Below are 24,724 nucleotides of genomic sequence, written 5' to 3'. Positions count from 1 at the left end.
GAGTCAGAGAAGGTTTGTGACAATGGAAGTGGAGATCAGAGAGAGAGTGATGTGAAGACACTACACTTCAGGCTTTGAAGGGGCCACTAGCCAAGGAATGCAGGTGACCTCTACAAGCCAGAAAAAGCAAGAAAATGGACTCTCCTCTAGAGCCTACAGAAGGAATGCAGACCTCCCAAAATCTTGATTTTTTTCCAGTGAGACTGATTTTGGACTTCTGAACTTCAGATTGTAAGATAAGACATTTGTTTTTAAGACACCAAGTTTATATTAATTTGTTACAGCAGCAAGGGGAAACTAATGCAAACTCTCATGAAGAAGGCTCTTTGGGGTGTGCGTGTGTATGAATGTGTAAACAAAATTTGCTTTCATACAATGTTCTTTCAAATTTGATTTTTAGGTGGTTTCTTTATTCAATGTATATCTGTTCTTGTTGAGTATTTTGTTGGAACACTATCTAATGGTCAAAGAGAGCAATCACGCCTTCTCAACAATTCCAATGACAAAACTAGAATGAGTTCACCCATAGTTCAAAAAATTTTTTGAATTATCTCATTTTAGCTAATGAATTTACATAAATATTTAGTTTTTACTCTGTAATAAACTCGTCTGTTTAAATTTTTTTTAAAAACAAGATTTTAAATTACTTACCGTCAGCAAAAATAACTTTCTTATTATATACACAAAATCATGTGTTTCAATTTTAGAAAATGGGCTAAATTAATGAAAGTAGCACCAAATATCAGATTTAGCATTTAATTTCTTTTCTCCTACTTGATAGCACTATATTTTAAAAATTCACATTTAAAAATATGAGAATAAGAATACGTTTTTCATTGCTAAATGTCGAGTCAATGACAAAGGTGAGAGGTCCAGAATTTGCCAAAGAGGCTGCATGCGGTTTAACAACCACCCTCTAAAGGGAAAGAGAAATAAGTCCTAAACAGCTTTTGCCAACTTCTGTGGTGTAAATATTGCCACCATGGCTGAATTCAAGCTATCAATGTAATGTTGACCAGCCTGCAAAACTTCCTGAGAACTTTACAATTGATTCTTGCAAGCCCAAACAGCACAGTTTCTCAGTGACCAGTAGTAAAACTTTTCGATCTACATCTACTAAGGAAGCAGGTCGCTCAGGTCCATTGGGTGTTCTTTTACCTCTGAAAAACACTCATGCAATGATATTTTTGCTGAAGATGAATAATTGTGTCCTTTACTTCACTAACGCTTTATTTTAACATGCATAAAATGAACCATCTATCTTTTTTGAATGCCTACTTTGTGCTGGGCATCTAATTTTATATTCATTAACTCCATTAATTCTCGCTACAGTTCTAGGATCTCAAATAACTCATAGTTCCCACAATTAACTGTCTGCATCTAACTCTCAAGTCTCTTCTATTATTGCAGCAAAACAGTCTTTCTTCACAATTGTTGGTGTGTATTCAGCCACATTAAGTTAAACAAATAGTAGATTCACTCATTTTAGCCATTTGTCCTTTAGCCTTTATCTTAATGTCTCTTTCTACTGGAAGAAAAAAAAAGAACCTTAAATTTTGACTTTTCTTCCATAGTATGGTAGAGCAAGCCTCTTTCATTACAAAGTTCCCACAAAGTTAAGTATCCAAATAGCTATGGACAATTTTTGTCCCTCCCACCTCCCCCCCAACCCTGGCTCACCATGAAAAGATCAGGAGGCAGACTGTTAGAGGTGGGGTGTAAATGATGAGGCGGCCCTCGGTGTTTTGGGGTTTCCTAAAGCATCTTGTCCTTTTGTACATGTGGCCTCATCTGTGCACATGTCTAGATAGTTTTTATTAGAATTCTCTTACTGAAAATGTATTTATCCATGAAGCGCTTTACAAAATAACCTCTCTTCATAGACGTTGTTATAAATATAGCAAACACGGCCAAATTTTAAAAATAAGTCAAACTAACATTATCCATGCTTTTATCCAACCAAGTGAAACTCAGTTCCTCAACCAGTGTTGAAAGCATGCCTTTTGAACACATTAAAATAGGCAATGCTTCGCAGGGGAATATTTTCTGTTAGCTTGGCTCCTGGTTTTGATCCAAAATAGATTCAGCCATTTCTGTCTCCCAGTGATTCCTATCACAGGAGTGTCACCTTTCAAGGTGAAGCTGAAACTGACTATAAGAATTTTTTAAATACCTTTACTTTACTATTTGGACTTTTTTATATTATATTCTCTCTAGCCATGATGTTTCTCCTTTTAGGATATTTTCCTTCTAAATTTTCATGATTTGTAAATGTTACCACAAGAGTAATAAACTTATATATTTGCCACTACAGTGGAATTATTTTCTTTTTTATAAATAAGAGATACCGAGGCTTAGGCTCACCTCTGTTTCTACAACGATAACCTCATATTTAAGTTTTTAATATATTATACATTTTTTAATCTGCCACTTCTGTTCAGTAGTTATGGTTGGCCTGGTGCTAACAGATTAATTATTCTCAATCTCATTATAAGGAGTTTTAGGAACAATGTCTGGTCTCTTTCACCCATGCTGATTTATGATTGCTGTGAATTTTCTCCCATTACCTATTTTAAATTTTTAGTGATTTTAGCCTATACTTCAAAGTATTTCTTTTTAAACACCAAATGTTGTCACAAGTTGAAGATTTAATTTTAAACAACTATACATTAAGAAGGTGAATAAAGAATGATATTAAAATTACAGCACAGCACATGCAAATACAGATTTGGGATTTAATTGTGTCAATCAGGAATCAAAATAGGAAGAAGACAAAGCAGTTTATATGTAGGCAAACTGTTTGGTACAACTGCAGCAAGAAGTTAAACCAATCTGTAAGAATCAACTTTTTTGTGCATAATCAAAAGCTTAAAATACCTGGTTCAAAAGAACAAAACTTCTACTTCAGAAAAAAACAGTGTAGATCCAGCCCTGATGGCGCTCCACTTCAATGGCCTGCAGTTGTTTCCCAGCAAAAAAAAAAAAAAAAAAGTACTCTTTTCTTAAAAAAAGAGAGAGAGAAAAAAAAATAGTGTAGAGCATCTGTAGACTTCCAGGGAACTTCCTCTTTGCTCCTTTCCTCCACAGAGATTATGTGGGCAGTAAATGGCTTGGCCGTCCTGGCTCAGCTGCAGGGCACGTGCTCTGGATTGCCTGGCTCCGGCACCCAATCTTCTAGTGGCTCCTTCTTGCTCTTGTGTCATTTTCTTTCTCTTTATCAGAGACCCACGTGTGATCCGTTAGACCCAACTGTAAATAAAGTATCTAATTTTAAGCAAAGAACTTCCGTGGTGACTCCTCCAATATGCATTAGGTGCAAATTGTACATCTATATAGTTGAAGGATAGATCTAATCTACAGAACACTCAGAAGATACCGCCATCAATGGTTATTTAGTTTTACCTTGGTTGATCTGAGCACACTATGTTTGACTAAAGTAATCAGCATTACCTGTTCATAATCAGTAAGTCACCTCAGGTCTAAAAGGCTTGGACATCTTTTCTTGATAATTAAGGTGAGATAAGGGGGCTTTCCAGATGTCACGTCAGACCTGGGGTTCAACGCGGTCACTCGGCGGAGCCTCACGACATTGCTCACATGTGAGAGCCGCCACGCCCCACTTCTGGCGGCCGAGCCCCCTGTCCTCCCATGAGGATTTATTCGAGGTTTTTAGAGGTGTTAAAGAGTTTATGATATTCAATATGGTAAGATCCTAAGTGGCTTCTTCTAAAATCCATTTTTAAAACAAATTTGTTTATATATTTAAATATGTGCATGAGTTTTGTTTGAAGAAATATTTCCATGATGAAAATAATTTAAATTTATTGCCATACGTTGAATACTATCCTCTCTTTTATAATGACTGTGGAGAGGGATATGTTAAATTGTAGGTCCCTAAAAGGAAGGTTACGTGTTTTATACAGGAACAAAATTATGACAGGGAGTAAGAGAGAGCACTCCCCAGTTCTGAAGCTCAGAAGCAGTCCCCTTAAAGTGGCGGAGATGAGAGTGGCCAGCCCACCTGACTTCTAGCAAAGTGTGCACCGGTTAAAGCCAGAGGGAAGAGAGAGAGGCTGGTAACAGGAAAAGAAAAGTTTTTTAATAAATTAAGAAACATTAACTGTTGACAGAAAAGAAAGTACAAATGATTTATAACATATTGAAGTATGCTAACCTCACTCATTACAACATAAATGTAAATTAAAACCACGAGATACGTTTTTTTCTCTGCTGGAAAGAAAATATCAAAAAGTTTGAGAAGACTGTACTTGGCATGTGGATGTGGAAACAGGTGTTCTTACACCTTACGAGGCAGGCGTGGAAACTGGCACCCACTCTGTAGAGGGCAATTCGGCGACATTAATCAAAAAAATATAAAGCCCACATATCCTTGAAGTGTGGGATGCACTTCCAGCAAATTATCCTAGAGATATATTTGCACATGTGCACAAAACATATATAGACCTAAACAAAAATTTGCAGAATTTTATAACAGCAAAAGCAGCCATCAACAAAATGCCCATTAATAAGGTGCTAAATAAATTACAATTAAACAGCATAATGGAATACTCTTCGTTATTAAAAATAAAAGCCAGCTCTACATGTAAGATTGTGGAACAATCTCAAAGATACATAGTTACAATTTTTTTACAAAACCAAAATTCAGAAAGGAATGTAAATACTTCTATCTGTCCAAAAAGTATGATTATAATCATGTGATGACATAGGATATTTCTAGCAAGACAAAACAAGAAACAGGCAACAGCAGGGGTCTTTCAGGAGGGAAACTGGAAGTCAAAGACGGAAGAGGCTTCCTTCTTGCTGTGTAAACCCTTGGACCTACTGAATTCTACACCACACACGTGCATCGCTCCTCAAAAATAGAGAAATAAATGCAATTTTTTTAAATAAACAGAACTTAGCACCTCAAAAGTATAATGGTTGGTGGCCAAGTGAACTACGCTCCAAAAAAGTAATCAAACTAAGACACAGGCAGACTTTTTCTGTAGGTTCAGATAGTAAATTTTGGTTTCGTGCGTCACAGGTTTCTGTCACAAGTTCTCCATCGACTCTTCCAAAGCAGCACAAAAGCAACCATAGACCATATGCAAACAAACGCCCCGACACAACTTGATAAAAACAGGCGGTGGGCTGAATGAGGCCCGCAGGCTGCAGGTGACTGACCTCTGATCCAACACACTGTGGTCATTGTTTTGGATGAATTTTCTTTCTCCTATACGAGTCCTGATTAGGGAAGGTCTGAGAGAGTGTTGGCTAAGACTTCTCAAGCATAAATAAATAACCCCCAATGGCAAATTTTATGTCAAACACAAAAAAATTGTTCTGAATCACAAAATCATATCCATTAGATATGGTGTGAGTGAAGATTTATTTTTTCTTTAAGGAGTCTGCCGATGTCGTGTATTTAAATATTGAGTAAACTTAACAGAGAGCGTAGACAGGAATGATAAACTTTTACTTTTTTATTGCAGCACAGATAATAATTTAAGGACCCTGTTGAAAGCTAATTGCACTAGACTAATAAAAATATTGCATCTCAAAATAGTAAATATTGACAAATATAACCAGAAGAATTTATGAAACTATAAAATATATCCACTCTTTCCACAAACCCTAATGCAGTATATTGAACAGATAATAAAAGTTTTGAGTAGATAATAAAAGGTAATGGTTTGGCTTTAATAACTTGTAAGTTACAAGTACCTCAAGTGAGAATATTTTTATTGGCACTAAACTCAGTGTTCTTGCTTATTAGTAGGTTTTGCTTAGTCATGATTCCAGTGATTCTTATTTCCTTGTACACCAAAACCATCGTCAAGGATTTTTGTGCATCTCAATTGACAAGAGAAATAGTGTTTACTTTGATCTGCTTTCCTTGCAAGTTTGCAGTGTGCATTTAAACAAAGTTATCAACATTCAAGGCTTTCTGTAGGTCACATAAAAACACTTAAAACTTAACAGAAACTTAATAATGTTCATGTTGGTGAAAATATCAAATGGCAAGCAGCAGCTGTTAAAATTTTAATAGGAATTCAGGAAAATATACGCTACTTTTATAGAATAATTTAGTAGGTAAACTTGTCCTCCAGAATTCTATACCAGGGACATACCAGAAAAAAGAAAATGTTTGACTAGCAATGAAGGGAAAAGTTTACCAAGGTGGTATGAAGGTAACTTCAAACAACTAAAGGACAGCGTGTCAAATACGCTGGCGGACAAAGTACTAGAAGAAACCACCAAGGTTAAAGCAAGTTCAACTGTTTAAAGGACAGTTTCTAAGTAACAGTCTATCATTACCGTGGCTCTGAACACTCTCATTTGCTGCATCTTCGCTTGGCCAATGAAAGATGACAGATAAAAGCTGTGGTACAGATAGATCCTGTTTCATCTGATTCAGACCTTCAGTGGCATATTTCACTTTTAAGGTCTTGGCCTGAAATTGGTGGTAGAGATCAAGGCATCTTTCTTTGACTCCACTGTTCCAGCAACACAGTCCCATTTAATTTAACCACAGTATTTCACCAGGAGGCAGCCCGATCATTGATGCTGTCAACAAATTCGTGTTTCCTTACAGCAAAGAATTTTCTAAATACTTTTGGATTAAGTGTGCTCAGAATCAGGACATGGTATGTCTTGAATTCTGAAAAACACACCAGTTACTTATAAGCATTCTGTGAGATTTGCCACGTTACACCCGTCAGGGAACCCAACTCTGCACTCTAGCAGCCTTCAAGGACCTCAGATCCATCATTTGAAAACACATCAGCTGTGTTACTCTGTGACTCCTGGTAATAAAGGGATGAAAACCAAGTCTCCTCCTCAGGCTGAACTTAAAATTCCAGGAAGCTTCACTCTTCCAAAAAGTAAAAGAACTCCTTATCTAAACATCAACATAAACATTAATAATGCATCTTCTATAGTAAAAAGGTAAAGAAAACAGAACACCAAACCTTAGAGAAAACACTGAAAAATAGTTCAGTTGATTTGATCACATAAAAGTTAGAGAGAATGCATGTCCAAAAGAAAAAAAAAATGCTAGACCCAGGCCACCAAAGCAGAACGCACCAGACTTCACCACTAGGCCACAAGGCCAGCCCTTGATTGTTTTTTAAATGGGCACACATTACTTCTATAAACAACATTCCCAGGTTGAAATAATGTCAATTAAAATAATGAGATACCATTTTTCATCTTTCGAATTTGTTTTCAAAATATGTACTAACCAGTTTGGATGAAAGTTTGGGAAAACAGGCATGTTTATTCACTATTTTGGTATTTCATATGATTATGGAATGATTTTAATTTAATATTTTATCTCTAATTTCCTACTATAAATACTTGTATTTTATAATTTAATTTTTAAACAAAGATATAGGAGATAATATTAACTTAAAGAAAAATCAACAACAAAAAACATTCAAATGCAAAATTAAGTATCCAGCTGACTCACTTTTTTTCCTTTCTTTCTTTCTTTCTTTTTTTTTGGATAGAAAATTATTGTTTTACTCTGAGTGGGGCTGTACTTTCTTTGACTTAGTCAGGAACTTGTGGTACCTCAGGTCTGCATGGCACTCCTGATTGTGTTGCCCTCCTGCAGAGCATCGAAGTGAAATTGTCTCTGGCACCTAGAGACAATTTTCACCATTTGACTTACCACACCTTCAGCACAGCAACCTGTCCCTTCCCAGGATTTCTGAGCCCAGAGTTAGATGTGAAGCTAGTCATCTAAGATGCTGCCTCGTGATGTTGATGTTGATGCCGCTGGTACACACTTTGAAAGCCACTCTTCAAAAGTAACATTAAGACCTGTTTCTTTCCCACACTATACTGTTCCTCATTTGACTTACCTGGCCCATAGGCATGGTCAATAGCAGTAGCTCTTTTTATCGCAGCAATCAGCTGCCATTGTGGTGTTAGGTGATTTCATCATCCACTGTGAAAAGTAACCAGTGGTCTACATACCTGCTACTCCAGCTGTGGTCCTTGGATCTAGAACATTAGCACGATCTGTAAGCTTGTTAGAAATGCAGCTTTTTGGCCCCACTCCACACTACTGAAACAGAATCTGCATTTTAACCAGATGCCCAAATTATATGTATGCACATCAAAATTTGAAAGGCACAGGCTACATTTCACAATGTCCTTTCCACCTCAGGCCTTAGAACTTTAGCTTGAATCAAGGAAGAATTTCTTTGCTGAATGTCCAATTGCACTTCTAATATGGTGGAAGGTTTTCTGTCTCATTTTGAATTTTTTTTGTTTTTGATTCATTCTAGGGTCAGAAGCAGGAGCCAGCAAACTTTCTATGTAAAAGGCCAGTGTGTAAATATTTCAGCATCTGTGGACCCAATAGTCTCAAGATACTCAAATCTGTGCCTATGGCAACCACAAGAAAGCATCCACAGACAATATGATGGGCATGACTATATTCCAGTAAAACTTTATTTACAAATACAGGCAACAGACCAGTTTGGTCAACAACACCCGTCTAGAGGCTGCTTCTTTGTTATGCTATATATAACAAAGGAGCATTATGTTATGCTGAGATAACCCCTGGACTAAGTGGTTTACGTGCCAGCCATGGATTAAAAGATGATAGAATCCAGATTGCTGACTTCCTGGGTAGCAGCATGGTATAAGGCAGTGGTTGTGAGCATTAGAATCAAATGATTATGGCTTCTCAAAAATACTGATACCAGATCCCACCCCAGAATAATTAAATAAGATTCTTAAGAAAGTGAGACCCAGGAATTTGTACTTTTTAAAAGTCCCTCTCGTGATGTTAACGTGCAGCCAGAACTATCCCATTTTGCCCTGGACTGAGGGTTTTCCAGGCATGTGGGACTTTGTGTGCTAAAACCAGGACACACTGAGCTGACAAGTCACCCTAGGAGTCAAGAAGCACTGGTGTGTAGAGAAAAGTATGAAATTGAATCACATATAAAGCTGGGTTCTCTATTTTATGGCCTGAAGAAGTTTGTTAACTTAATAAGCCTTTGCTTCCTCCCTTTTAAATGGAGATAAAGCTACTTAACACACAAAGAAAGTTTCCATGCATTGCCCAAAACCTGACATATGGTAGATACGAACAAAAACTCATTCCCTGTCCCTTCTCTCACTGAATTCCTTTTAAAGATAGCCAGAAGTCTTTAGGGCAATTTAGACTTAACTTCACTTGAGGACAGTCTTTTAAAAAACCAATTAAACTGCCAATGAAAGCTTAAACGTGATTTTTTAAAATTAAGAAGTGTATGAACCCACATGGGCAATGAGAACAGAAGTGTAGACGATAGCAGACAAGAATATTCAATGGAATGGAAGAGTAGTAATTCGGCACAGTGGAGAAGTGTGCTGTGTGATTCAGCACAGTAGAAAAAGCCACAACCTAAAGCACCTGCAGGAGATGCCTCTAAGAAGGAAGCCAATTTGCTTCCGAGGGAGTAGTGCCATGACACCAGGTACCACGGAGGAGTGGAGAGAGACCAAAAGCTAAAACACGGGATTGGTTGACAACTGTATCTGCACCAGACAGACCTTCCGTGTCCCCCTCCATCACATGGGGCTGGACAACACCTCCATAAGGGATAACTTGCACACCCCAGCCAGCCTCAGATAAGAGTTTGCAGCTTTATTCTCAGGAGAAATAAAAAAGGCAAGGTGAAACACGAGATTGAAAAGAAGGCTGCACATGAATCATGGGAGCCCCCAGATCCCATCCTGCTTCCCCAAAATCCTGCAGCCAGGCTATTTCTCTCATGAATAAAATTGAAAGATGCTTTTCTGGAGATAGGAAATAGCCTCAGAGAAAATATCTGAACACATCTTTCCCCGTTGACAATTAGGTGTCTCCCAATAAAGTACATTGGTTCCCCGAAGAGCACCCTGCCATGAAGGCATGTCCTTCAAACACTCAGGAGAGTGCATTGTATTCTGCTGTGTCTCACTCTTAGATATGAGTGGACAGCCAAGCAAGGATCACTAACAATTGAGGAAAGACACCAAAATGAAAGGGATAAGCAAACAGCAAAAAAGCATCCATGCAGACAAAACAGCCAAAGAGAGAGCAAAAGTTCTAAACATAAAACAACTAATAAAATAAGTTGAAATAGAAAAACAAGAAACAGATGTTTCACAAAAGAAAAATGAGAAAAGAATGTTTGCAAAACTATCTCTCAACAGTGAAGGCAAAATAATGATGTTTTCAGACATACAGAAGTTGAAAGAATTCACTACTAGCAGACACATTCAAAAACCATTAAAGGAATTCCTTCAGGTAGAGGGAAATGATACTAGATGGAAATCTGGATCTGTGCAAAAGAATGAAGAACACAAGAAACGTTAACTCTACGGGTAAATATACAAGACAATCTTATTACTTAAATCTCTTTTAAAGATAAATGTTTAAACAAAAAGAATTACATACATGGTGGAGTTTATAACAGTAAGAGTAAAATATGTGACAACAACAGCACAAAGGTCAGAAGGGGCGAAATGGAAGTCTACGATTATAACAACCTTATATACACATCAGGCAGTATACTATCACTTGATGGTACACTGTGATACACTGTAAACCCTAAAGCAAGCACTAAAATACCAAAAATTTTAAAAGGAATTATAACTAATAAGCCAAAAATACGATAAAATAGAATTATGAAAAATACTCTATTGATTCAAAAACATAATAAAAAGAAGAAAAAGGTAGCAAAGAACAAATGAGACAATAGAAAACAAATCATAAGACAATAGATTTAAATCTAAGCATATCAATAATCACATTAAATATAAACATCATCAGTTAAAAGTCAGAGATTATCACATTGGTTAAACAAGGCAAGACTCAGGATATGCTGCCTAGAGGAAATGTACTTTAAGATCAACAAAATTCGTAAACCTCAAGCCAGACTGATCAAGAAAAAAAAGAGATAAGACACAAATTATCAATATCAGAGACGAGACAGGTGACATCACTATAAGTTATACAGATATTAAAAGAATAACAATGGAATATTATGGATAATTTTATGCCAGTAAATTCGAAAACTTAGATGAAATGGAAAAAGTCCTTGAATGACACAAACTACTAAAGATCACTATGAAGAACTAGGTAATGTCAGTCCCAAAGCTCTTAAGGAAACTTAACTTCTAATTAAAATTTCTCTGACAAAGACAACTCCAGGTCCAGATTGCTTCACTGGTGAAATAATGAACTTGAAGACATACCTAAGAACTATTTAAGGAAAAAAATACCAATTCTGCACAAAATTTTCTAGAAAATTTAAGAGGAGGTATATTTTCCAATTCATTCTATGAGGCCAGTGTTACCCTGAAGCTAAAACCTTAATAAAGATATTGCCAGAAAACAAAATTACAGACCAATATCTCTCATGAAAATAGACACAAAAATTCTAAACAAAGGTTAGTAAAATTAAATCAACAGTACAAAAAGGTTAATTCATCACGACCAAGTGAAGTTTAGTCCAAGAATACATGGTTGGTTTAACATTTAAAACCAATGTAATTTATCCTATTAAAAAACCAGAAAGAAAAACCATATTATAATTTCAATAGACACAGAGGAAGCATTTTACAAAATCCAAAATCCATTCTTTGTAATAACTCTAACATACTAGGAATAATAGGAAACTTCCTCAATCTGATAAGGGTGTCTATGAAAAACCTACCGCTGACATACTTAGTAATGAAAGACTGAATGCTCTACCCATAAGATTAGGAACCACACAAGGATATCTACTCTCACTACTTCTATCCAACATACTAGTTGTTCTAGACAGTGTGATAGGGTAAGAAAGAGAAATAAAAGGCACCCATATTGGAAAAAAAAAATTAAATCTGTCTTTATTCAAGGATGATATCATCAATGCATAAAATTTAATGAAACCTATAAAAATGCTATTATAACCGACAAATGAGCTTAACAAGTTGCAGGATGCCAGATCAATATATGAAGATAACTATATTTCTATATACCAGAAGCAAACAACTAGAAATTGAAATTTTAAAGCAATGTCACTTAAATAGCATTAGAGATAAATGTGGCAAAGGATGTGTAAGGCCTCTACACTGAAAACTACAAAACAATACCAAGAGAAATTAAAGAAGACACGGTTCATGGAGTGACATGCCTTGTTCAGGGATTGGAAGACTACATACTGTTAAGATGTCAAACTGATCTATAGATTTAATGCAATCCCAGACAAAATTCTAGCTAGTTTTTGTTTGTGTGTGGAAATTGACAAGCTGATTCTAAAATTTGTATGGAAATGCAATAGGAGACTTGGAAAAAACTATAGATAGGTTTATAATGCCACAATATATAATAGAAATAGATATAATATCTATAAATAGATATAATAGAAAGTCAATAGATAGAATCTAGAATTGACAAATCAAGAAATAACAATGTAAGCATATTATTTTTTTAGAGTAAGTTAAATACTAGAAAAAAGCTACTAAATGTTCAAAACTGTTATCTCTGGGGATTGAGACTTGCCAAAGAGTTGAGCGTGCAACAGAAGCTGTTGGCTGTTGTTATGTTAAATATTATAAGCCTCTTGGTACTTAAAATTTTTTTAAACTTGTGCATGTATTATACTGATAAAAATTAAAAAGAAAAGAAAATTTACCAAAAAAAAGAAAAAGTAGGAGGCATATCCTTAGCTTCTTCACAGCTTCAGGTTCAATTCCAGGCATCATCTCATCTCCCTATTCACAATCCCACTTCAGGAGACCCACACAAATCATCCGGTGGACACACCACGTAAAATGGCGTGTGTCCTTGCACAGGCTGCTCATTAGCAAACTGGAGCACTCACGTGCACGCTCCATCATTTATCTATTTTAAAACCAGTTCTAAGTTTATGTGAATAAGTATTGACTGGGAAACTTGGCTTTCAGAAAGCCCTGGAGAGCTTTGGCAGAAATCAAAATCAGTGATTAGCTTTTTCTACTGTACTAAAATTAGATCAATTTTTTTTTCCAATGGGTAAGTAAAGTGCTAACCTGACAACCTCCCTTATGAAAAAAAGGGAAAAAAGGAAGCAAGGTCAGGGTAGGGAGGCCAATGAGAAATGAGGAAGGGAAAGAAAAGGGAAAAGAAGAACAAAAGAAATGCCATTTGCTTCCCTTTTTATACTGAGCTTCTTAAAAATAAAAAGACTGTGAAAGCAAAGCAGAGGTCATATCCCTCAGGTCCATTAATCACTGTCTTTGACTAGTCAGCATCTGAAAAAGGAGACCCCAGCCACAAATCGGGACACACTGGTATTCAGACACATGGGCCTCTGCTAGACTTCGCAGCATTTGAAATGGCTTCAAATCTAATCATAAATTTAAGCTGGGAAATAATTGCTAAATAATTAAAAGTTAAAAGTAGTCATTACAGCTAGCATTAATTAAGAGCACCATTTATTCATTTATTCCACAAATGCTCACTGAATGCTTATTAGGCTTTGTTCTAAGTGCTAGGGATCCAGCAGGGAGCCAGACAGGTGAGGGCTCTGCCCCCGGAGAGTTTCACACAACAGCAGGAGGAGTCCAATAATAAAAAATAAATTGATATAAAATATGCCGAGTGTGAGAAGTGCTATGAATCATAAAGCACATTGAGTGAATAGAAAGTGGGAATAGAGTTGCTCTATTTTCTAGAAGATAATCAAGGAAGGCCTGACAAGGAGGCATTTGAATAGGAACTCACTCAACTGTGACCAGTCCTTACCCAGACACATTTACTTGCTTCCATCTTGAAACCACCAGATGACTAACTCTAGCTCTTGAAGCCGTAGAGTGTCCTTCTATACTTCCCCCTTTTGAGACATCCCTGAGGCTTTGTGCAGGTGAGACTCACCCTTGCTTAGCAAGCTTAATGAGCCAGCTTTGTATAAAGAGCAGGTTTCCCTGGTAGTCTCTGTACAGGGCTTCTGACAATTCAGAGTTTTGAGCACCTGCCTGGTACGTAACACAGCAGGACTGGATGAGACCACCCACAGATGAGAGCAGATGAAGATGGTATGAGGCCTGAGGAGGGAGTCCTGGGGCAGTCCAACGGTTAGAAGTCCACCCCACAGATGAGGTGGAAATAGCAAAGGAGATGGAAAAGAATTGTCAGGGAGGTCAAAAAAGAAATGACAGAGAGTGTGCTCCAGAAGCTAAGGGATTTTTAATCATGGCTCTTAAAAAGGAATCAGCTCTAAAAATTTAACAAAAATAAATGTGAATACAAACAGATTGGCTGAATTAAAAGTAGGCAAATTTGTTTTCAGAAATCAATAAGAGGCATAAAATAAGCAAAAGGAGAATTAAGATAAGCCAAATACCTTGTCCCAGCATCCTTGCCCCGTAGAAATCGTCTGAGGGAATTTTTCCAAATAGTTAATTCTAAATAAAGGGATAACATAGAGAAATATTTCCTGAATCAAAAGGATTTTGAGGCTATGGTTCTCAACTCTCTCTCCCTACTCTCTTGATTAACTATTTTCTCAGCATCTACACATTCCTCTTATGCTTCTGCAGCCTTATTCATCTTTCTCTTTAATCAATCTTCCTTCTCCTCAGTATGATCTATTTCCATTCACTTTATGAAGCTGTCAATGATGGAGTCAAATTTAAAGTAGGCAGGCACAAAGCAGAGACAAACGTAAAACCAAAAGGAAGCTCTTGAAAGACTAAAGCCTCAAACCCAAAGGACCTCTTCATGCATAGGGAGGGCCTGTCCAGCATGAATGTTTTAGCCACATATGGATAATAGAGATGAAAATCACATAATGTTAGAACTGGAAGAGATCGCTTGGTTCAAAGACACCTGTGCCATTTTAGAAATGAAGAAAGTAAATTGCTGATAGGCTAGCCAATTTGCCTATTGTCATTGAGCCAACTGGAGGCTGATCTGAAATAAGCCTGAATCCCAGACTAATGCTTTTTTCTCTAAACTGGAATAAAATCAGAAGTATTAATTTCAAATAAAATAGGCAGTAACATACTTTACTTTTTCCCATCCTTGAAAGTGAAATTAGTTTTTATATTAACCAAAAATGTGTGTTGAATTGTTTCAGTCTGCGCATTTGCCGTGAATGTCTTCATCATAGTCCGTGGCTCGATTCCTTTCCACTCCAACGGCAGGAAGCCTCTCACTCATTTCAGTAGTTTCAGAATGTGAAAAACATGTTGAAGGAGCATATATAATTGTTTAAAATTCCTAGTAGAAAAATTTAAGGAACAGAACTACCAAATTAGTATCCACATATTAGCAAGGTGTTGAATTCAGGGGGTTATAGTCCTTAATCCACTTTTAAGTTACAAAGACTTAGCTTTTTTTTCCCAAGCCTGGAAAACTTTTTTCATGCATAACTCCAGGATAAAATTATATACAAATCAGAATGCTCATCTTAATCATAGAATGTTTATATTTTTAAATAGTCTTTGATAATGGAATAAGATTTCTTCTTCCAACCATGTACTAACTAGATAATATATCTTTAATATTTTCTCATTTCTGAGTAATATTTCTTGGCTTATCTTTGAGTCAATGAATTTTTCCCATATTTTCAAACCTTGAGAATCTTCATAAAATATTTCTCTTTACTTTTTGTCAAATCCATTTACCTTTCTATTTGATCTTTATAAAGCCATAAATGAGGATATTCAGGCTTAATTTAAACATGAGATTAATTAAAACTATTATAATGTATCCTTTATACTCTAGATTATTCTTAAAAATAATCTCGGGCGTAAGGTAACTTTTAAAATAGCATGACATTACATAAATACCTTTGGAATTAGTAGAAACTTTTTTAAGTTTAAAAACTTTGTGTTAAACAGTCTTTTTAAAGTTTAAAAAAAAACCTTAAGATGGAGCCAAGAATACAGTTAGTCCACAAAGTGCATGTAGTGAAATTAATACAGTCACACACAGGGCTCTGAGCTTTCTCTACTAGCTGAAGACAAAGGACAGAAAGGAGCAGTTACGGAGTTCACAGTGTCCATACAAAGTAAAACCACAAAGCTGCTCAGTAGACACATTTGTGTTCCTGATACCAAGACTAGAAAAATATTTCTTTCGTGGGTTATCCTGAAGAGGTTCTATGTAATATATGAATAAAACTCTTAGCATCCTCAGAAGAAATAAAACCAAAAGCCTCATAAAGTTGTGTGCTCTGATATCCCTTAAGTACAAATTAGTACTACTTGGGTACTCTGTGGACGATACAGATGGAGACAAATAAGACACTTGAATTCTTCCCCCTCAAACCTCACGTATATGAACAGTCACAAAAATCTTATAAATTCTTCTTTCATAATTTCTCTAACTAGACACTCTCTTAGCTTCACCCTCATTACTTCTCACTTGATTGACTTTGGAGCTTCCTAGTTATTCTTTCCACCTCTAACTTCTCACTTTTCCAATCCATCTAAAATACAGCTCCTAGGGGCCAGCCGGTGGCATAGTGGTTAAGTTGGTGCACTCTGCTTCAGTGGTGGCCCAAGGTTCGTGGCTTCAGATCCCAGGCAAGGACCTACACACTGCTCTCAGGCCACACTGTGGCGGCATCCCACATGCAAAAAAAATAGAGGAAGATTGGCACAGATGTTAGCTCAGGGACAATCTTACTCACCAAAACAACATAAAATAAAATACAGCTCCTAGATAGATCTTTCTGAAGCATTGCTCTGGCTAAGCACTCCTTTTCTCAAAAACCATTTTTTACTGGAAAAAAAAGTTAAATTTGCTAGTTTGTTCAGACCCTTCATGATCTGCCCTAACTCAGTGGTGGGGATCTCCAACAACAGTGGCCAGGCAGGGTACATGGGCGAGGGAAGTGGTCCTGGGTAGAAACCTGATGGGGCACACAAGCCCAGACCGAACTGCGCAGCAGTTACCTGGTGCCGGCTGATCGCTGCCGTGAGCAACATGGACCTGGTGTCTCAAGAGAAGCCAGAAATCTGTAATTTTATACAAAATCTCCTGATTTTTAAATGTAGGAAAGTAATTGAAAAGAAAAGTGAATGCTTTCAAGCCAATGAAAATATGTCTTCCGTGGGATGCAGCCTACGGAGTGGCAGTTTGGGACGCGTGTTCTAGTTCTCACACTGCAGCTGAACCGCATCCTTTACTGCTCCCCTCCCCCTGTACTGCTCCTTCTGAACGTCCAGCTTCGTAGATGACCTTCAAGACCCCTTTCAAATACCAATTCCACTAAGCCTTTCCAGGACCGGTGGAAAGTAACTGCTTGTCCTCTAACATCCCACACTATTTGAACTCTACCCTTTTTATGGCTGCAAACACTCTCTTCCAAGTTCAGTAATTATTTTCATGCATGCTCCTTTCTCCAGTTAAATGGCCATGAGTACACAGGCCATGCTGGATTTAACTTTGAATGCTGCACAGCAAACTACAGTCTTTCACTCAGTCACTTCTCAAGTATTTAAGAATTAGTTATCTCAAGATTGTTAATGAAAGAATTAAAATATTAAGCTATCTCCATCACAGTCTAGACTTTTGTGTTCATCACTTAGAAGTCATGCGTTAGACAGATGGCTTTCTTTTCCCCTTTACAGTTTGAGTACGTATTTTAGATAGGGAACTTTCTAGCATAACATCGATTTCCTTAGCAGTGAGTTCTTTATTTTCCCATGAAATGAAGGTTTGCACTCCCTCAAGCACAACCTTAAAATATCTTGACTCTGTGTGCAATGTTTAGATTGTTTTATAACCTAATTTTTAGGCCTTTCATAGATTTGTGCCATTTGTTTGCAAACACAATATTTTCGAATTGGTATAAGTTGACCTGAGTATTTTCATAAACTGAGCAATAACATCATTTCAAATTTACCCAGTGAATATTTTACAGTCCCGGATATTTTCCTAAATTAGGTTAGTTTATATTGAAATACACTTTTCAAAAGATTCATATGTTTTAATCCAGAGATTAAGGAAACAGATTTTCTAAAACCCCTCCTCTCGCCCGGCTTACCCAGTGGCCTCATGCAATGGTGAGGCTCATCTTCGCATTCGTTTATCAGCACACACTCCCCTTCCTGGGGGATTCAGAATAACCACTAATCTGCAAGGGAGCTTAACCACAATTCAAACTTTGGAAACACAGGCAGGAAAACTAGGGGGAGAAAATGTAGTCTCCAGAAGGCGACGGAAACTAGACTTTCCTGTCCCTCAAGCTGAAGAGTAGGGAAGGCAGAGTTCCCCAAATGTGACATAAAAATGAGAGTTTTGAGCAAAGATGAAATGCCAGAGGAGTTAAGGAGACTTCAGTTGATATTTGAATTTGAGTAGCTGAAGTTCAAAGTGGCCTTTTCACCATTTAAGCTGCATATTTAAGAAGAAAAAGAGGAAGCAGCAGCCAAGTGCTGAAAACTGAAATCCTCTCGTGAAAAATCATTCTATTTGAAAAATTAGAGACTTGTCAAAGAACAGCCATAACATTTACAAAAATGTAGGGACAGAGCAAATTAAATGACAAAACCTGTGAGAAGTTTTTCGGTCCTTCTTGCTAAGTGGAGTAGGCATACAAATGTGCTGTCATGTACTTTTGAAGCATTAGCCTTGCTTACAGAGCTCTGACTCTAAATGCGCATCTCTGTGTGAAGGAGTTAATAGGCACTCTGACGGAACAGGCTTGTACAGTCTTTGGAAATAGGTGACAACAATAGGATTTATAATCGGTTGATGATTGTACATTTCAAACCATTTCTACCTGTATTTAAACTCTCAGCAGAACTTTAAGTACCTGGCAGTCTATCTCACAGGTTGTCAGCTGCCGGGTCATAAGACAAGGGGAAAAGATTACAAGTGACAGTTCATAAAATATACACATATGTATATGTGCATATGTTTAAATCAGATGAACATAAAGCTATCCATTTTAAAGTTAATACTTAATCAAGAACACCAATAGAATTTTAATTGTCTTTATCTATGACCTCTTTCTAATAAATATCATCTGAAGCATCTCTACTTTTTGGAGGTTAAAATGATGTCGATGTCAGAAAGTGAAGTAATCAGGTAGCGAATAAAAACAACTTTGTGATGAGTTTCTCCTGTGAGGCAATAAAAAGCCTGTGCAATGGGAGACTAAAACCTTGGAAAGAAAATGCCAAGTTGAGAAATGCTTTGACATAAAGATAATGCACAAATAAAAGGAAAGAATACTTGAGGAGAAGAAACGATTGAAAGAAAAACAATTTACGTGTAATAGAGAAGCTTCCGTACACATTTAAGGCATAACAGGGCTGGTAAAGGTTTCAGAAAATGATGAAATATTTTGTTGATTTCATAGAGAAAAAGAAGAAAACTTCACTGAAAAGTCTCCATCCAGAATACCAGATTCAAACTGGTTCCCAGCTTTATGCTACATTGAACTTTTTATAAAAATTCGAATCTGGAGGTAATTCTCTCCTAAAAGGAGCACAGTGTGGTAAGCAGAATAATGCCCGACCCAAGGATGTCCTCATCCTGATCCCTTGAACAGGGAAATATGGTACTTTATACGGCAAAAGGGATTTTGCCAATGTAGTCAAGTTAAGGACCTTGAGATAGGGAGATCGTTCTGGATTATCTGAGTGTTGCTAATCACATGGGTGCTCAAAAGCAGAGAACATTGACAAGCTGCGGTCAAAGGGAGATGGGACTATAGAAGAGTAGTCAGAGAAATGAGCATTGCTGGTTTGAGGGTGGAGAAAGGGGGCCAGGAGCCAAGGAACATGGGTGACCTCTAGAAGCTGGAAAAGGCAAGGAAATGAAATTCCCCTAAAGTCCCCAAGAAAGGAATGCAGGCCTGCTGGCACTTCATCTTAGCCCAGGGAGACCCACGTCAGCCTCTGACCTGCAGAACTGTGGGAGAGGAAAGGGTACTCTTTCAAACCAGTATGTTTGTGGTAATTTGTTACAGCATAAATAGAAAAACCAATACAGTAAATTCCAGAACATGGATTTTTAAAGCAAAGAATTTTCAAAGTTCATGTTAAAAACCAAGCAAAAAGAATTAAGAAATATCTGGCTCAATTTTTAGTAGAGCGGCCTATGATCTTGCATATAAAATATAACATAAAAATAACTTTGTGGAAAGAAATATCTAAAGAAACTTAAATATCTTTGGGAAAGCAGCCCAGATGCCTGTGTCCTCTTAGAGAGCCTAGTAAAAATGTTTTATTTTGTACCATATGATTCAGCTATTACACTTCCGAGTATTTATCCAAAGAACACAAAAATACTAATTCGAAAAGATATATGCACCCCTATGTTCGCTGCAGCATTATTCACGATAGCCAAGACTTGGAAGCAACTTAAGTGCTCATCAATGGATGAATGGATAAAGAAGATGTGGTATATGTATTCACAATGGAATACTACTCGGCCATAAAAAAGGATGAAATAGTGCCATTTGCAACAGCATGGATGGACCTTGAGAGTCCTCCGCTAAGCCAAATAAGTCAGATGGAGAAAGACAATTACCATATGACTTCATTCATATGTGGAAGATAAACAAACACATAGATTTAGAGAACAGAGTGGTTACCAGAGGGGAAGGGGGTTGGGGGAGGGCAAAAGGGGTAAAGGGGCACATGTGTACGGTGATGGATGGAAATCAGACTTTTGGTTGTGAGCACAATGCAGTTTATACAGAAGTCGAAATACGATAATGTACACCTGACATTTATGCAATGTTATAAAACAAGGTGACCTCAATAAAAAAAAAACTTTACTTGGAAAAACCTGCTTGAGATTCATTTGATGGTCAAGATATTCAATTTGACCCTGTCAGTCCCTGCATGCAAGTCTCCAGGTGTCCTACTGAATGTGAATTAAACACGAACCCCACTGCACAGCCTGTCAGGTCCTATGTGATCTGACCCTGTGATCGCAGTTTCTACTCCTCGCCCACTTCTCACCAAGCTTCAGCCACACTGGCCTTTTTCCTGATCTTTAAACATGCAAATCTTATCCCCACTCCACTCCAAGAGCCTCTGCACTGCTGCTCCCTCTGCTGAAATGTGTGGAGAAGCGTACATGGGATCAGAACTAGAGACTCAGCACTCAGAGAAATGACAAAGATCCAGAAAGAAACCTGCCACACACAGGACCATCTGGGCACTATCGAAAGTGTGCAGACCCCAGAACTCCAACCCAAGCCGCTGAATTAACTGTGTGTGGGTCCCAGAACCATATTGTTAAATATCCCCGGGAATGCACACCATAAGCGTCACCAGCCTTTGACACAGGAGCAATATGGACACACGCACTCAGGCCCAGCAAAGACAACAGCCCTGTGGGATGGTGTGCTGCCTTCTCTACACCTAACTCCCAGGCTGGGCTAAGTGCTCTTGACTGTCAGATTTAATGGGATCTTTGAGAAACCACTAGTGTGGTATAGATGTTAGGAATGCAGATTCCTGGGTGCACAAGCCCAGCTCTGGCAGTTACTAGCTGATATACTTGGGTGAGTTGCTGAACCCCACTGGGCCTCCTATCCTATCTGCAGTCTGACAAGGGGCAATAATGGCAAAGCTGCCTCAGAGAGCTGCAAGGATTCAATTATCAAATACACATAAAATACTTAGGAGAGGGCTTGGCCAACAGTACGTGCTCATGAAATGTTGGCATGACTTGTCGAAGTCATCATTCTAGTCAGCCAGCCATCCCTTTATTGGGACATGATCCACTTTTAGGGTAGTTTTGCTAGTGTTTGAAAAATGCTCGCTTAATATCTAAACATACCTATTTTTCATCTTTCAAAGCTGTTCCATAAAACAAATTGAAAAATTCTATGTTCTTCCCATTCCCTTCCAAACTGCTGAATCAATGACTGGTTTTAAGCATGCAGCCCAGAAAATCTTTACAATTGTGTGAAATGGTTACTATTTCTCTTCTGATATGTACTGGATTATCCAAAGCCACAGGAAAACAGGGATATAAAATATCAATAAAAGTCTTCTTTTTTAATTCTCCCAGGCTCTCTGCTGATTTCTCCCCTCCTCTGGTGGTTAAACTAAAAAGGCATAGATCACTGCAGAAGCTGCTGTCTACAAAAAAATTAAATAACACTTATTCCAAAATATCTAAATTCAAATAGGATTTCACCACTGGGTGTTAGGCCCTAAATCCATCAAAGATGCAGATGAGTCAGGACTAATCCTTTGGCCTTTATCAACTCAAGGATAAATGGATAGTCCAGCCTTGTGAGTTTGGGGAAAGAAAGCATTCATCCTCACCCAATAGAGGGTGACATTCAACTAGTCCAGCCACAAAGTTTGAGAGACCTGAAGACTGAGGGTTTGGAAATTCCAGCGACCTCCTTGTTCCCATAGGCATTGGCTAAGGGATAGAACCCATGCATGTGCCCTTTGATGCTGGGCACCAAGAAAGAGCCATAGAGAAGTGGCAGTGTGACACAACTAAACAGAAGGAGGTAAGGAAAGAAAGCGCCCATGCATGGTCCGGGGCTGGGCTCTCTTTCCACTTCAGATGTGGCAAGGATCCGCAGTTTTTTGTGGCCAGAGAACCCTCTCTAAATGGTAACTGGGAGCATGAATAATAGAGATACTCAGCCTCACAAGACAGTGAGAGAATCACACAAGCACGGGCTGTGGCACGGATTTCCCAGAAGCACAGGAACAAGGCAGCCGTACCCCACAATGATACACAATGATACACAATGAATAGGATAACCAAGAGAATCACCTTCCGGGGCGCTGGTGGTGAGGTGTGATCTGTACCAAAAACCCAGCCAGGATCTGAACATGCAGCCCGATCCTCCCCTGCAGGTGCCTACCACAGACATCACTGGTGCCATGGGAGAGTGAGGAAGGAGGGAGGGAGGCTCAGAGAGAGAACTTTCACCTGATCAGTGCTGAGAACCAAACAGTGACTGAGTCAACTATTTCCAAACCAGACTATAAAAACATACTGGAGGGGCAGGTCCGGTAGCATAGTGGTTAAGTTCCAGCATTCCCCTTCAGCGGCCTGGGGTTGACAGTCTTGGACCTTGGGCACGGACCTATGCACCACTCACCAAGCCATGCTGTGGCAGCATCCCCCACACAAAAAATAGAGGAAGATTCCCACAGATGTTAGCTCAGCTCAAGCAAAAGTGAGGAAGATTGGCAACAGATGTTAGCTCAGGGCCAGTCTTCTTCACCAAAAAAAAAAAAAAAAAAACCTCAAATCTGATAGACCTAAGAACAATTAGGTTTTAGAAGTGATTGGAATATGTAGAAATAAACAATTTCAATTTCCTGCTGATGAGCAGTAATGAAGATTCAAAGAGGAAAATAAGTTATTAGAAAAAAAAGTTCTATTTTGCACTGATATGAAACTATCCAAGCTGCACATATTAGACCTTTAAATTCTAAAGCTTCTTTTTCCCAAACTAAACTTTCATTTTCTAAACAATATGCCCAAATATGGGGGAAATTCGCATAAGTCCCTTTCAGTTGGATCAAACTTAACCATCAGTATTTTCCCGTGAGATAAGTGTCTCGTGCCTCATAGCCTTGGTCAAGTCATGGCACCGGTTTTCTCGTGTATAAAATTAGGCAGTTTGGCTTAAAGGTCTAAATTACCTCCCAACTCAGTACTTTAATGACAAGATAGAAAGTTCCTCTCAGGTCTTTGTTTAGAATCAAGTGCATAATTAAAGAACTTTAGAAATATGGGCCTGGCTTCCCTCTGGGAAATTTAACTATCCTCAGGTTCAGAAATGTCCAAACACTTCCCTATTTCACTGCAAGGTGTTGGAGGAATAATGATTCCATAAATTGATTTAGATTTACCTACCAATCTTTGTTTGATCCAGGATTAGCTTATAAATCAGACAGGGATACACGAGCCCTCACCAATGTGCCTCTTCAAGAATTAAACTTTAGCATGTCATTAGCCAACTTCTTTGACTGAATGGAATGTTAAAGCAACATTTATTCCTTACATAGTACTTTCCTCCTAGAAGTTAAAGTTTCTCTCCAGAAAGATAAAAGATGTTATTTATTTTGCTTAACAAAGACTTTATAGAATAATAACGTTTCCAGTATTAGCAAATTTGAAAACTCTAAATCCCCAGAGCTGCTCCCCTCTAAGTCGTTTAAATCAGGAGATTCTAAGTCTCTTTTAAATCTCAGAGCATATAATTCCTGGTGATTTACTATAAATCCCAATGCAGCTGGGGAGTGTTCATGCTCTTTGTTCGATCAGACTTTCTTATGAACGCACAGCTATCATGTTTTCCAATATACGTTTGCGTTCGCATCAGCGATGGGGTTCAGAGGAGTGGCAGGCATCAGCGATACTGTAAAGTGTTCTCGAAGCAATAGAAAAGCAAAAAGAAGTCATAATTTTCTATAGGGATAATTTCTCTGCCACACTGACACTTTTAGCTGTTTTCGATAGTGCTGATTTATTGGAAAGCTTAGAAAGGTGGTGCTGAGAACCTGCTTTCCCCATAAAGTCTCAGCGACAGAGGATAATGTTTACATCTCTCAAACTGCCCATTGTGAAAGACTTTTTCATTACGATGAAGGTGTTTAGAGGTTTTTGATTTAATGTAGAATGATAACTCCTGTGAGTCTCAGACTTCTGGAAAGAACAAACAATGAAACGCTCCCCTCCCCAGAGTGAGCTCAATGACGGAATACATTTGACTGTCCATGGCAACAAAGCACTTCTCTGACTTGCTTGAGT

Source organism: Equus caballus, chromosome 19 (assembly GCF_041296265.1).
Source record: "Equus caballus isolate H_3958 breed thoroughbred chromosome 19, TB-T2T, whole genome shotgun sequence".
NCBI classification, from domain to species: domain Eukaryota; kingdom Metazoa; phylum Chordata; class Mammalia; order Perissodactyla; family Equidae; genus Equus; species Equus caballus.
The sequence above is the reverse complement of the archived record's forward strand: the minus strand, read 5'-3'. Positions refer to the sequence as shown.